This window comes from Zingiber officinale, chromosome 6A, assembly GCF_018446385.1.
Source record: "Zingiber officinale cultivar Zhangliang chromosome 6A, Zo_v1.1, whole genome shotgun sequence".
In the NCBI taxonomy this organism is placed as follows: Eukaryota; Viridiplantae; Streptophyta; class Magnoliopsida; order Zingiberales; family Zingiberaceae; genus Zingiber; species Zingiber officinale.
Window position 1 is genome coordinate 42328680 of NC_055997.1, and position 16759 is coordinate 42345438.

A 16759-nucleotide genomic window follows, 5' to 3' on the forward strand; every position below is an offset into this window, starting at 1 on the left:
ACAAAAAGAAAGAAGTTTTAAAAAAAACGTTGAAGGTGAGATTCGAACCCACGACCTCGGGTCGGATGGACCTAAGCACAACCGGCCCAACCAGTTGAGCTACACGATTTTATTAACCTAGTATGGAGAGAAATAGATTTAAGCTAAAGTTGGAACAGTTAAAATAAAAAGAAAATTAATCGCTCGATTGAGGTTTTGAAACCGCGACCAGAGGTTTCGGTTAAACACAGCCAACCAATTGTTCTAGCGGGCGTTCCTTATTTAAATAAGGAGAAATATTCTAGTTAAGCAGTAGTTAATGATTAGGGAATAAATAGGATGAAAAATGGTTGCGGCCGAGACTTGAACTCGTGAGCTGCGCCTTAAGGCAAAACGCAGCCAACCAACTGTGCCAGCAGCTGTTGTTAATTAAGGAAAGAATGGATTATATTTAAGGTATAGTTAGTAGCCGAATATCCTAGTTATAAAGGGAGTTTTATTTTCTCCCGTGACCTAACTTCGCGATCCCTCTCCTCTTCTCCTCACACGCGACGCCGCACATCTCTTCTGCTCGGGCGAAACAGGGCCGTGTTAGGGCTTCGACTCCGGCGCCGAAAAAAGGGCTCTTTCCGGCCGGTCTTCACCCAACCGTGATCCTCTTGTCGTGGAGAGCACGCGGATTCGAAGGAGAAGCTTCGGCCGAAACCCTAGACCTTCCTCTCCCTCGGTTGTAAGTCCAAGAATCGTCGGTGAGTTGCTTCTCACCTGCAGTAGGAGTAGTTCCGCGACATTGATCTTCTTTTCCTTTTGATTTCGGAATCTTATCATCCACAGCATGTCTTTTTGTTTCGGATTGTGTTGTGCCGAATTTATTGTGCTAAGGATATAGTTTCTTTTGTTTGGATCATGTGTGCAGAATTTTAGGGATTAAGGGAAACTTCCGAGATTTGTTTTCTTCCTGTTATTTCTGCCGTAGCATTCTATAGCATGCTTAGAGAGTTTTATATGAGATTCGCTTATTTCTTTTTAATGTGGCAGTAGCATGCTTTAGGAATTGATGACTGGAAGATTAAGAGTAATTCCCAAGAATTGTTTCCTCTGCCTTATTTCTGTTGAAGCATGTTTAAGGAATCCAGATTTCTTGTTTCTTTGACTTATTTCTGTTGAAGCATGTTTAAGGAATCCAAATTACTCGTTCCTTAGTTTGTTTCTGCTGTAGCATGCTGAAAAGATCCCAATTGCTATGTAAAAGTATAGCTTTGAACAGGTTTTACACAGTTTTTTTTATTAAGTGCAGATTGTTTTTATAGTGTCAAGCTTAGTATGCAGACTTAATTAATTCCATGCTATCCAATGTGTATGAGCAGTTTTATTTTAGAGCATGCAATTTCTGAATTTAGGCTGCTTTCATGAACCTAAACAACTCTTCATCTTGAGCATGTAGTTCTAGATTTTTCCTGTGCCATTTAATAAGCATGACCAGTCCTCTTTACCATTAGAATGACATGAACAGCATGTGTTTAAGTGGTTCATTTTATGTAAGCTTTACAGATGTTAGTTTATATGCAATTAACTGGAAACGAGTCAGAATTTGCAAACCTGTTGAGAGCATGCTTTAGTGTAACTTGTGTTAACTTTGATAGCAGTAGTAATTTTCCTTTAGGCTATGCTCGGTTAGAAACAAATCAACATGAGTAGATCCATTAAGTTCTGTTATATGTGTTTTCAGTTTTGGTATGAGGTTTTAAGTGTTGTACCATGTTATTTGTAGGCACTTCAGTTTAGTATGGCATGCAGATTTTTTATAAGTATAGTATGCAGATTTTTAATAAGCAGATTTTCATAAGTATTGCTTGCAGATTTTGATAAGTATTGCATGCAGAACTTCAATTTTAGGACAGATTTTTATTAAGCTTAATATGCAGAATTTTATTAGCATATTAGGCAGGTTTTAGGTTTAAGCATTTCAAAGATAGAATTTGCTTAAACATTTCAGTTTCTCTTTAAAGAAGTATTCTGTTAGAAGTATTAACAAGTATAAGAAAGATAAAGAAAAGAAAGAAAAAAGGCCAAGGCCTTAAGTAGATCCCAAAGTCAAGACTTTAGGGATTTTTGGCACACAAGATGTCTATTAAAATGTCAAGGCATTTAAAGAAGTAGTAAATAAGATAATAAGTATTTTACTTTTAAAGGGCATGTACCGAACACAAGGTCCAAGGGATGGGCTCCAAGTTGCCCCTAGGCACAAGGCCTAGAAGTATCTTAGTAGTTTCGGGATTAGCTACCTCGATTCTTATTAAGAATGCGCACAAAGTGGTACAATGCCGGGCCCAAGAGAAGTTGATTATTATTTTCAAGTATTAAAGTATAAATTTTAAACAAGTGAAATAAAAGAATAAATTTAGAGTAAATGAAGTAAGTTTCACTTTGTTTTAAAGATCAGCCAGTTTAGCTTTCTTTTATGCTAAGCAGCTTTTACATGTTTAGTTTCTTACATGTTATTTATTTGCTAGTTGATGAGCATGTTTAGCTTTACATGTTTAGTAGTTTTACATGTTTAGTAGATTTACATGTTCAGTAGTTTTACATGTTTAGTAGTTTTACATGTTTAGTAGATTTACATGTTTAGTAGTTTTACATGTTTAGTAGATTTACATGTTCAGTAGTTTTACATGTTTAGTAGTTTTACATGTTTAGTAGATTTACATGTTCAGTAGTTTTACATGTTTAGTATCTTTACATGTTTAGTAGTTTTACATGTTTAGTATGCTTCTTTTATTAGTTTATGAGCATGATAAACTACACATATTTAGTATTTCAGTTAGTATGCTTCCTTTATTGGTTTGTGAGCATGAGTAGCTATACATGTTTAGCTTTTCAGTTAGTTGATTTCTTTGCTATTTATGAGCATGAGTAGCTATACATGTTAGCTTTTCTGTTAGTTGGTTTCTTTGCTATTTATGAGCATGAATAGCTTTACATGTTAGCATTCAGTTTTAGCATGTTTTTATTTGTATACATGCATATCGAGTTTTTGTGAGTAGATAGCGCTCACTAAGCTTTATGCTTATAGACTGCACTTCCTCCTACTGCAGATAAAGGAAAGGAAAAGATTTAGCAAGGAAGGCGACAAGGTGGTGGTGATGAAGGTGTGTGATGGCTGGACTATGGGGAGATCAAGAGTTTGCTAAGGAATTATTAAGACATTTCTGTTTAGAGTTCTTTAGTTTTCTTTTAATGCTATTATGCGTCAATATTGTATTTAAGTTTATTCCGCGTTTGTAGTTGGGTTATTGATGGAGTGATATTGTTGTTTGCTATTGATAGGCTAGTTTCTTTCTTTTATTTGTGATATTATACTGCGTGGTTGAGTGATTATATGTTCCAGCCGCCTGTGGCTGAGTATATTATGCTTGTATTATGGGAAATGGTCACCGGTACAGGGGAGACTCTGTCGAAATTTTTCGGTAGGGTTTTCCTAGAGATTTTTAATAAACCGGTTAAGTAGAGTTAGTAGAGAAGTAACCGTCACTCTTAGAGAGTAGTAGTAGTAGTAAGAAGGGTGGTCGTGATAAACACAATCGAGCAGGGGGTTCCTATTTGAAAGAAAAAATTATTCCGCTGCGTTTTACTAGATTCATTTTTTCCCCTCCAAATTTTTCATTGATTTTTTTTTATTTTTTCACAATTAATCAGAATTGGTAAAATAACCCTTTTGATAAAATTTATCATAACATTTTTATTATTATTTTATTATTTTTTCTTGAAATTGGTGCAAACACCACTCAAGTTTTACTATTTCTTTTCATACCACACTATTAATCTAAGACTAAGTTTTAGGACAAGTTTCCTTATTTTATTGTGTGAAAGATTTGTTTTTGTTAATGACATATCAAGAAGGCTACAGTACTGCACACCCACCACTATTCTCCGGTGAAGATTTCGACTACTGGAAGAGCCGAATAGAGTATCACCTCAAAACGCAAGTCGAAATGTAGATCATCATCCAAACTGACTTTGTACTTCCACTCAACAACACTGGAAAACTAATATCATGCAAAAACTGGGACCCAAGTATGATGAAGAAAATCGAAGCTAATGCCAAAGCAACCTACACCCTTCAATGTGGATTAATCAAAGAAGAGTTGAACCGTGTCGGCCCCTTCAACAACGCCAAGGAGTTATGACAAAAGCTAATCGAGCTACACGAGGGCACCTCCGACACTAAGGTAAGTAAGAGAGATTTAATTCTCAATAAATTGTATAACATTAAAATGTAGGATGATGAATCAATGAGTCAACAACATGCTCAAATCCAAGATTTACTCAATGGCCTCCATGCGATTGGACAAAAAATGGAAAATCGCGACATTATCAGGTACACACTTAATGTCTTTCCAAGGAATACTTTGTGGGCATCCATGGTAGATGCTTACAAAGTATCTAAGGATCATTCAGTAATTAAATTAGACAAGCTATTCTCAAAATTTGAACTCTATGAATAGACTAATGCACTATTGGTTGAGAAAAGTATTGATTTGGTTGCAGGTACAAGCAGAAACATGGGAATCAAAATCAAGCACCGAACTGAACCCAAGTCCGAAGATGAATCAAAATAAGAAGACGATGATGAAATCACCGCCGAGCTCATCAACTTAGTGTGAAAACTACACAACAAAAAGAAGGGCTTCACAAAACACGAGATTAAGAAGGTAATCCAGTCAAAGACAATCCAACCAAGTCCAACGAAAAAGGCCAAGTCTGAAGTTACCTGCTACGGCTACAATAAGAAAGGACATATCAAGGCAAATTATCCAAATTAGAAAGAAACAAAGAAGCAAAGGAAGACGAAGACTCTACAAGCTACATGGGATGAATCTTCATCGGAAGACTCCAACGAAGATCTCGAATAAATGAGCTTCCTCGCACTTTCGACCCAAGAACAAATCATCGAATCCGAGTCTGACACAGAATCAAAAGTTGAGTCCGACGAAAGCCACGGATTCGTATCTGGTTCAGAAGGTTCCCAACCCATTGTAAACATCTCTCTGATTAAATAGCATAATTTAATTTCATACTCATCTAGAAAACTAGCTAAATCCAACTTGTTGGATCGATTACGCACATGAGAGGTGAATCACGTGGTTTTCAAAAATTCTCTTTTATTCATTTTAAAATCAGAGTGCGAAGACAGCGGAAAAGAAAAACATGAAAAGTAGGCACGAGAGGAACACAATCAGTTTACTTTGTTCGGAGCCTTCGACGATTCCTACTCCAAGACCCAGGTCCCGCGGGCCTATCGATGGGTAATTCACTATACACCTCTTCCGGTACCTCTAGAAGAGGAATTGAAGTAAATGGAAAGTTAGAAAAAGTGCAACACCCTGATTTGTCCTTTTGCAGTATTTAATTACACAAAAAAAATTACCGACACTTTGGATATCGAAGTGGGAGCGCTTGTGTCGATGTCGTTCTGTCGGTCATGATGGGAAGTCCTTGGAGCAGTCGTTAGGCACAACAACTTTGCAGTAAAGTCGTAGCAGAAGCTTGGAGCAGTCAGAAGATCAACTGAATGCGCGATAGCTCGTATAGGAGTTATTAAAGAAGCGTGGGGCGAGCAACCATAAATAGAACATGGAAGGTGCCTTCCATAGCCATGGAAGGTGCCTCCAATGAGACAAGTTTGATCCTGAACAGTCCAGGACTTATCTGTTGCGACGCCAAAATTTTATCCTGTGGAAGACACCTTCTATGAAGAGTATGAAGGCGCCTTCACTGCTTGAAGGCGCCTTCGGGCACTGTTCATTCGAAGGTAATTTTCTTCTTTTCTTCTTTTACCCTGAAAAACAATGTTAGTCCAAAAATACCCTACAAAATAAGTATTAGGGTAATTTAATAATAATGTAGAGTAGTAATTAGTTCCTGTCCTTCCGGGACTAGGAACTAGTCAAAGTCTCAGCTTAGAGATCCCAAATGGACCTAAACTAGACCGACACCTACTGCCTCTTCAATCGCGATGCGTCCTCATTTAGTCACTCTCCTCCAGTGACTTACCTTAACTTACCAGTTTGCTAGACATTCGGTAAGCCCATCGACCTGTCTGGACTTCGTGCTAGCTATCAGGTCGGCCCATTGACCTAGCTAGACTTTATATCAAATATCCAGTCCGCCCATAGACCTAGCTGGATTTCGTACCAGCTATCCAGTCGGCCCGTCGACCTAGTTAGATTTCATACCAGCTATCCAGTTGACCCGTCGACCTAGCTAGATTTCGTATCAGCTATCCGATTGGCCCATCGACCTAGTTGGATTTCTTGCACACTCAATCAGTGGTTAGATCACGACGGAACCTAACTTAACTTACTTGTCATTCATCAAAACCCGGGTTAGACCATTAATGCGAACCGCATCAATAATCTCCCCCTTTTTGATGCAATGACAACTTGGGTTAAGTTAGGGAAAAAATGCAAGTATGAATAGACACATGATTTGGTTTAAGTTATTCAGATTTCTATTTGTTTCAACTTAACCCTTCTTAACCCTCCTCCTTTGGCATTCATAAAAAAAACATGAATAGACAGAAAAAAATTGCTAAGTTTAAGTAAGCAAACATGTGTTTTTGACTCAGGACTACTTTGGGGGAGTAAAAAAATGTATAACCAAAATTTTTTTTCAAAAATATTCGACAATATATATGTTCAAGGATAGTTTTGAAATCACTTGTCATTTTAAAAAAAAACGATAAAGAAAATAATTTATTAAAAATTACAAAAATAAATTTTGAAAAGAACCTTTTCAAAAACTTTTTCAAAGTGTTTCAACACATCTTGTAAAGCAAAAATTTTAAAGGCATTTTGCAGAATAAATTTTAAAACACTGGATATTAGTATTTTCACAAGAGAAATAAGGTTGAAAATGCTTTTAAAATCTACTAACTTTAGAAACTTTAAAGTTTTCCAAAAAAATTTAAAAATGCTGAGTTCTCTAAAAAAAACTTTAAAAAATTTAAAGTTAAAGTTCTCCAAGACAGAAGTTAAAATACTAAATATTGCAACATTAAAAATTGTTTGAGACAGTTTTCAAAATAATTTTTCAAGACATGTAATAATTTTAAAAATAGTTTTTTTTGTTTTTTATCTTATTTTTTTTTAATGGAATGTTTTCAAAATTTGTCTGACTTATTTTTCCTCCCCCTTAACCTGATATTACTTTAAAATAATCTAATCAGTTATAAATTATCCTTCACTGTCTAATCGTTAGTTATCAACTAACTATCAGAAGATAACAGTGTTCACTTGGTTAGTCAGGTTAGGTCTTTGTATCCAGTTAGTGTTTGACTAACCTGGATTACTTAATCTGATTGCTGTAGATTTGGTATTTAACGCTCAGACTTATGTTGATGCATTGATATAAGCATCTTAAGTCCAGGTAAGCTGCATATGTATCTCACCCTTTCTATGTTTAGAATAGACAAACAAGGTAACCGTAATGTGTTGGTGAGATGCTCAAGTCCTAAATCTATAGGAGCAAGCTTTCTATGGGTTCGATCTTGATTTTGAAAATTCTAAAAATAAGGGAATTTTGAGATAAATAAATAAAGAATTTTTCCCTATAATTTTAAAATGTTGAAAATAATATTGAAAATATTGATCCTAGTCTATGAAACACATTCCTAATTTTAACAATCAGACTGAAGAACAACTGACTGAAAATAGTGAGTAAGTCATATACAATTCATAATAATGTATGTAACACGATCAGGTCTGATCATCATTAGTAGGTGATGGTAAGTGTTGCTCAGGAGCGTGCAGAACCTGAAGAATCTTCTCAAATTTAGTGGTCATATCGTCTCGGAGGGAAGTGGTCATATCCCCCCGGAGTGTGCTGAATCCATCCGAGACTGACTGCAGAAGCTCAGCGGAGGACTCCTCAAGTCGAGCGAGTCGATTCTCGACGGATAGAGAAGTCGAGGGCTGGGTCGAGGTCGAAGGCTGGTCCGAAGTCGGAGCATACCTTAACCGTAAACTCTAGCTACTCCTCTCCCTTTGCTAGAATAAAAGGTGGAAACTCCTCCTCGGCCCTGACTGGTACGGTTGACTGAGGCGGACCTCTCGAAGCTTGAGTCCCCTGAGCGGTAATGTTTATATGCGTTAATGCTAGTTGACACTGACTAAACTTGTCATATGCACTAAGGGAAGTAGTCCTCCCCCGGGTCATATCTATCTCTAAGGTCGAAAATATATATGTCGAAATATGACAATAGGGAATGTGGACCTCAAACCTAGTGATAAAACCGGATGCATGTATGACATTATGAAACATATGTAATGCAATATCGATGTCTAGACGTTGATAGAGGGCATACAAAAAGGAGTGGGAAGGTCGCATCATCGCAACCTCGCGAGATGTGATCGAAACAATACATGTAGTCAGGACTCGATACAGGATATAGTTCTGGACCTTGAGGGAGAGTGACCTAAAGTCAGTCACTGTAGGTACTCTCTCCTCCTAAAAAAAAATACATGTAGATAGTATCTAATGTAATATGAGAGTAAGACTCACCAAATGACAAATTCCTACTAGGGTAAAACAAAAATGGACATGCAAATGTCCTGAGTCCTGAGGCTAGTATATAATAAAGTAGGGGGAAAGTGAAAATCTTTTCCACCAACTCTGGTGGAATAAGTCAAGTCATCTATCCGTTCTAAGTTATTATAGAACTGAGCACATAAATCAAGATTTACTGCATGACTGCAGTAAATCAATTTTTCTAACTGGTAATGCTCAATGACCTATGTAATAGGGGTGCAATACTAGGTAAAAAAAATCTTATTCAAGTACCTAGATTTCAATGGAACAAATGTATACTTAATGAAATCTAGTCTAAGCCGATCGGTGGGAAACCTAGCATCAGCAGATGGAGCATTACTAGTGCTAGAGGCAACATGTCATCTTTTCCTAATTTGATACACTTATAGGCATAAATGGATAAGAGAAATGCATATAAACTAAGTATTGAAGATACATATTGAGGTAGGGTATACCTACGAGGCATCTTTAAGATTTTGGGGACGAAAAGGTTGAGAAATCTGGGCTGGAAGGCGCCTTGTCGCTGTCGAAATCGTGAACAGAACTCGATTCTATTCATTGAAAAAAAAATAGTCGAAGGCGCCTTCCATCGGTTATGGAGGGCGCCTACAAGCGACTGAAGGCGTCTTCTACCGCTTAGGTGGGAATTTTCCTACCTCTCTTGAGGGCGCCTCCGATGGTGTCGGAGTCGCCTTTAGGATTTTTTTTTTTTATCTTGAGTTTAATTTTATGGTTAAGTTAAATTTTGATTTTAAATTTATTTTATGATTTTAATTTTTAAATTTTTAAATTTAATTTTAAAATTTAATTTTTAAATTTAATTTTAATTTTAATTTTTTTATTTTAATTTTTTAAATTTTAATTTTTTAGTTTAATATTTAAATTTTAATTTAATTTTTTTTTATTTTTTTGTTTAATTTTTTAAATTTAATTTTTAAGTTTAATTTTTATTTTTATTTTTAAAATTAAATTTTTTATTTAAGTTTTAAATTTTTAAGTTTAATTTTTATTTTTATTTTTATTTTTATTTTTTAAATTTAATTTTTAAATTTAATTTTAAATTTTAATTTTTAAATTTTATTTTTAAATTTTTAAGTTTAATTTTTATTTTTTATTTTTTAGTTTCATTTTAAATTTTAATTTTAATTTTAAATATTAAAATTTAATTTTCTTTTAATTTTAAGTTTTGAGTTTTAATTTTAATTTTTAATCCTTAGTCATCTCACCCGATCTATGTTTTCAATCAGGGAATCGTATAATTTTGTGAGATGAGTTAAGTTCAATTTCAGGTTGGGTTTAATTTTGTGTTAGATTCAGGTTTAGTTTTGGGTTCAATAAACATACATTTTTTGGATAAACTTCTGGCCTATGGTGAGTCACTTATACATCATTAGAGTAACTATGCCTTCGAGGTTTTCCAAATAGTCCTATCCATTGAACTTGGTACTACAAAACCTTGGTCTAACTAGTTAGGATCTGTAAGGGGTAACTTCAGTTAGTTCCACTAAGCCAAATGCACCAGGTGGAAGTCATATCTTCCTAGACATGCATAGACATAGTTTCCCTAACCTACTATCATCCAAAACTTCACTAGTACTTTTGTCAAGTTAAATTGTTGTCCCTATTTTAGCTAGTCCTAATTACCCTGCCGGGTAAGTTATTATTTTAGAGGTGCCAAGTAATTTGGAGCCTCCCCCTAAATTATTGAACATTTTTGAGTTTAAGTTTTGGGTTTATATCGATTACTTTTATAATTATAGTATACTTGATTATAATTTTTATTTATATTATATTTGTTTAAGTTAGGTTTGAATAACTTAATGTTTTTATTTTGTTTTGTATTTATTTTTGAAGATTTAACTTTAGAGTTTAAGGGAGATGATTTATATAATAAATTTTATTTTTAGGTATGTAATATTGATTGAGTACTACTTGCGTGGTTAGACATACTTTCGAAACCCAAGCTTTACTTTAATTTTTATTTTGGATAACTAAAGATATAAACGATTTGTTGGTTGAGCTGGGCTTATATCTGAGTCTAGATTGTTGTACATAGTTCTTTATGATCCAAGTATCATGTAAAGATACTTGGATCTATTTGTGAATTTTTCAAGTAATTCCTTTAGTTTAATTTTTTTCATTTTTCAATCTAAAATTATCCTCCTCAAGTTTTGTAATTTGAGTTGGGATTTTAGTTTGAATTGATTCAGTTGTTGAGTTCAATTTTAATTGTTCATTAAGTTTATCATTATCTTTTGTTAGTTCATTTATTTGATTTTCATAAGTAGTTAATTTTATATTTAAGAATGCAATGATTTTAAAAAACTTTTCATTTAATCTAAAATATACCTCATCGGAACCTTCAAAAATGAGTGCTAACTCATGGCTTGATTGGGGTTCAAATCCGTCTTTCGATTCACTTTTCGATTTAGGTTCATGCGCCATCAGTGCGAGGTAGTTGGAGTGTTTCGGTTCTCTGCCGTCTGATTCATCTCCGGATGATTCGTCCCATGTCGCTTTGAGGGCCTTCTTCTTTTTCAGATTTAGGCAGTTGGTCATGTAGTGTCTCTTCTTGTTGCATCCGAAACAGGTCACACTCTTGTTGTTAGAGTTGGAGGTGGAGTTGATCTTCTGCAAGTCCTTGTTGGTTAAGTTCTTCTTTCTCTTGGTGAATATTTTTCTTACCAAGTTCCCCAGGTGTTCTTCATCATTTGAGTCTGGGTCAGACTCATCTTCAGGTTTTAGCTTGGATTTGGACTTGTCTTTTGATGATCCTGTAATAAGAGCAAAACCTTTCTCAGATTTGGCGTTAGTCTATTCATGCAGTTCTAATTCACAGAATAATTAATCTAGTTTTAACTTTGACAAGTTCCTCGAAATCTTATAGGCATCCACGATGGATGCCCATAGTGCATTTCGAGGAAATACATTTAAGGCATACCTTATCAGATCCCGGTTCTCTAATTGGTGGTCGATTGTGTGAAGTCTGTCGAGGATGTCCTTTATCCTCACATGCAGTGACTAGCAGTATCACCTTCTTGCATTTTGACATTAAACAATTTATTTAAAAATAAATCTCCCTTTATTACCTTAGCGTCGTTGGTTCCCTCGTGCAGTTCTATGAGCTTGTCCCAAAGTTCCTTTATGTTTTCGTGTGGGCCGACGCGGTTTAGCTCTTCTTTTGTTAGTCCACACTGAATTGTGTTGAGTCCTTTGAAATCGATCTACGCCTTTTTCTTCATTTTCGGATTCCAATGTTCCGGGTCCATTAGAATTCTGACGTTGTCGATGGGAGCTTTGTAGCCTCTGGTGATGCTGAACCACTGGTCGAAGTTGGTCTTTAGGTATACCTCCATTCGCTTCTTTTAGTAAGGGAAGTCGTCACCGTTGAATAGAAGAGGAAGAACGATGCTATACCCTTCAAGTAGTGCCATTTCACAGCTGTAGAAAGAAAAACTAAAATGAGGTACGAACACTTGGTCTTGGATTAACAGTGTTTGAGATAAATAAAATATAGAAAAATTTGAGAGGTGTTGCACCAATCACAAATTAAAACCGAATGAAAACAATTATCTGAATGGGTAAAGTTTTACTAATTCAGATAGAACAAAAAAATGGCAATTTCCCCAACTTGATTGGCGGTTGTACCAAATCAAAGGAAAACTTGTTCTGATACCACTTGTTGGATCGATCACACACGTGGGGGGGGGGGGGGGGGGGAATTATGTGATTTTCAAAAATTCTCTTTTCTTCGTTTTAAAATTAGAGTGCGAACACAGTGGAAAATAAAAACACGAAAAGCAAGCACGAGAGGAACATAATCGGTTTACTTGGTTCAGAGCCTTCGACGACTTCTACTCCAAAACCCAGGTCTCGTTGACCTATCGATGGGTAATTCACTATAAACCTCTTTCGGTACCTCAGGAAAAGGGAATCGAAGTACAGGGAAAGTTAGAACAAGTGCAATACCCTACACTTGTCCTTTTGCAATATTTAATTACACACAAAAAAATTACCGATACTTTAGAGATCGAAGTGGAAGCGCTCATATTGATGTCGTTGTTGTTAGTGCAATATTCCCTAGATCAAGGTTGACCTAGTTGACTAAGCTTGAGAAGGCTCAAGCTTGAGTCTTGATGTTTGGGATTCAATGTTTGACAATACACGGAGACTTATAATACATGGAGATTGTAGGTGCAATCGTTTATTTGGGGAGCTTGTTGGTGCAATTCTCCTCTGGTCAAGATTGACTAGTTAGATGTGAAGAAGAGGTAGGTAGGTCAAGACTGATCAGATACTTAACTAGGAAATCCTGGTGAGTGAAGCTAGACAGTATGGAAAATCCTAGTGAGTGAAGCTAGGTGAAAGTCCTGGTGAGTGAAGCCAGGCAAGTGGGAAATCCTGGTGAGTGAAGCCAGGTCAAAGACTTAGTGAGTGAAGCTAGGCGGTATGAAAATCCTGGTGAGTGAAGCCAGGTGAAAGACCTAGTGAGTGAAGATAGACAGTATGAAAATCCTAGTGAGTGAAGCAAGGTGAAAGTCCTGGTGAGTGAAGCCAGGCAGATGGAAAGCTCTGGTGAGTGAAGCTAGGCAGATGGAAAGCTCTGGTGAGTGAAGCCAGGCAGATGGGAAGTCCTAGTAAGTGAAGCTATGCAAAAGGAAAGTCCTGGTGAGTGAAGCCAGACACGTGGAAATCTAGGTGGGTCAAGGTTGACCAGACACCTAGTTTTGAGAAGTCCAAGTAGGTCAAAGGGTTGACTAGATATTTGGCAGGAGGAGAAAAGTCCAAGTGGGTCAAAGGGATTTACCGGACACTTGGTGAGGAAGTCCTAGCAGGTTGAAGGTGATCGAATGCTAGGCATGATGTCCCAACAGGTCATGGTTAACCAGATGTTGGATTTAAGGCTTGGGACTTGATTAAGGCAAATCAAGCTGGATCAATCGATCAACCGATCGATTGACTCATGCCCAATCATCGGTTGATCGATTGGGTGAGTCTCGTGACAAAAGCCTCTCCCAATCGATCGGGTGATTGATTGGGGAAGAATCGCTGGCGTATAGAATGCCTCCCAATCGATCACTCGATCGATTGGGAGCCTCCAATCGATTGAGAAACTGGAATCGCGCGAGGGTTAGTGAATCGATTGGGTAATCGATTCAAGCGAGTTCCAGAGAGCACAAAGGCACTCTGGATCGATCGACTGATCAATCCAAAGCTTCCCCAATCGATTGAGAGCAATTCAATCGATTGGGATCCGACCGTTGGCGCAGATTATATCCGTTGGCGAGCGTTCTTCTTCGCATGACTTTATTCAACAGCGCTGTGATTCTTCTCCGATCTTTACAGCGATTTCTCCACAGCTCATAGCCAGTTCTTGGAGGCTCTTGGAAACAAGTGCTGGTGCACTTCCAAGGTTCAAGAGGCAACAACACGTAAGAAGAAAGGCAAGCTAGGGTTTCTACCGTGTAAATCTTGTAAGGTTTACTATTGTATCAGCTTGTATTTTGTTCTTCTTGTGTATCTTTGTGTGTGAGTCCTATACAGGCTTCTCCGCCTTCGGTAGTTACCGTAAAGGAGTTTTTTCATAGTGGAGAATGTGTGTCGTGTGTGGATCCTTGAATTAGTGAGCTCTTCTTGAGGTGGATACCAAGTAAATCCTTCGTGTTAGCGTTGTATTTTTGTTTCTTGTATTTTCCGCTGCCTATCATCACCAAGAAGCAACACGACAAGCTATTCACCCCCCTCCCCCTCTAGCATATTTTGACCCTAACAAGTGGTATCAGAGCGAGATCGTTCTTCACCGGAATCATCGCCGGAAGGGGCAACAAGGCTTGAGGGTGAAGAAGTTGGAGTAAAATTCATCAAGTCATAGATTTCAAAAAGCTCAACTTCAAGATGGAATTCCAAGATGGACTTAGATTTGACACGAGGGTGCCTCCACCATTTGTATCCACAAGTTTCGATTCTTGGAAATCAAGGATCGAAAATTTTCTTATGATGGAGATAGAGCAATGGTTTGCTCTAATGGAAGGCTTCGAAGCTCCAAAAAATTCAAATGGCAAGATCCTCAAGAAGAGCAATGGAGCCAAGAGTAAATTCAAAGGAGCAAGGCCAATGATAAAGTGACCAAGCTATTGGTCAATCTATTGCCGAGCAACATCTTGGAGCAAATTGGAGAATTTAAAGATGCCAAAGAGCTATGGAGCAAATTGCCAAGCTTCATGAAGAACCCTCTGTTGGTTGCTATGCGGAATATCATACCGGTTCCCCTGTACAAAAATTTTGTACAAGCCCTGAACCTATACTAACAACCTATTGTGTTCTTTAGAAATTAAATTAGGAATCGCAAACGGAACTTAACATTATTGATTCCAAATTTAACTTATCTGTTTTAGTGGTTTAGACTTGGATCGCAAACGATGCTTAACATTATTAATCCAAATCCACCCATGTTATAAATTCAATTAAATATTAATTTCTAAAATTGGCTTCCAGACTACATGGCAAGGACTAGGCCTTCTTGGGTATGGGATCATCCACCACCGCCGAGACAAAGCCTTTTAAAGAAATTTAATATTTAATTTCCTTATATAACCCTAGGTTTAACCAAAAGGAACAATCGAATCACAAATTCGAAAAACAAAAAAAACACAAACTCGAATCACAAATTCGAAACCTAGAATCATATGCCTCTTGTATTTGGTATTTCAAAAACTATACAAAGAAAACTAGTATGATGCGGAATAGAAATTACTAGTTATACCTTTCTTTGTAAACAACAACGTCTTGATCTTCTACCGTATTCCTCTTCTTATCTCGGACGTCGTGTGGGCGATGATTTACCGAGACGAGAACCACCCAAGCTTCCTTCTTCTTCTTGTGAGTTTCGGCCACCACAAGAATTCCAAGAATAGATGAGGTTTGGCCACACCACCAAACTCCAAGGGATGCTAGAAACAAAACCTCCTTTCTCTCCTTCTCCAAGCAAAATCTGGCCACCAACAAGCTCCTTTAGAGTTGATGCCTCTGACCACCAATGAAGAAGAATAGGGGGAGAGGAAGAGGATGAGAAGGGTCGGCCACCAACCAAAGAAATAGAAGAGAGGAAAACTAGAACATAAGTTATGAGGTGAGGCACCTCTACCCTCTCTTTTATATTCCTTGGTCTTGGCAAATAAGGAAAGTTTTATAAAAACTTCCTTATTCTCTTAGCCAATGAAATGAAAGTTTAATAAAAAATTTCCTTTTCAAACTTAATGTGGCCGGCCACCTCTTAATCATCCAAGAAAGGAAAGTTTTAAACACAAAATTAAAACTTCCTTATTTGTTTCCGAAAATTTTAAAATTAAAATTTCTCTATTAATTTTCCCTTCATGGTTGGTTATAAAAGGAAATTTTATAAATTAAAATCTCTCTATTAAAACATGTGGATGATTTCCAAAAAGGAAAGTTATCTTTAAAATTAAAATCTTCCTCTCAATCTACAAATAAGGAAAGATATCAAATCTTTTCTTAATCTTTTGTAGAAACTATAATAGGAAAGATTTAATTTTAAAACTGTCTTTTAAATCATGAAGATGGTTAAAAAAGGAAAGTTTTATCAAAAAATTAAAATCTTTCTTTCAACTACAAATAAGGAAAGATTTCTAACCTTTCTCTTAATCTTTTGTAGAAAGCTGTAAAAGGAAAGATTTAAATTTTAAACTCTCTTTTAAAACCATGATATCCACATAAGAAAATTTTTAAAAAATAAAATCCCTTTAATTTTATTGTGGCCGGCCACCTAAGCTTGGACTCAAGCTAGGGTCGGCCACACTTCAACCCATCCAAGCCATGTATTGGTCGTCCCTTGCTTGGGCTCCAAGCTTGGCTTGGTCGGCCACATAAGGATGGGTAGGAAGGTGGGTATGGGTGGGTATAATACTTTATAAATAAGATGCTACGATAGGGACCGAGAGGAGGAATTGGTTTTGGTCTCCCGATGAAATTAAGCTTCCTGTGTTCACCCCGAACACCCAACTTAATTTCATCAATAATAATTCATACCACTAAAGAATTATTATTGAACTACCGCACCAATTCCAAATTATATTTTGGGCTCCTTCTTATCATAAGTGTGTTAGTCTCCCTGTGTTTAAGATATAGAATGCCGACTAATTAAATGAGTTACTGATAACTCACTTAATTAATA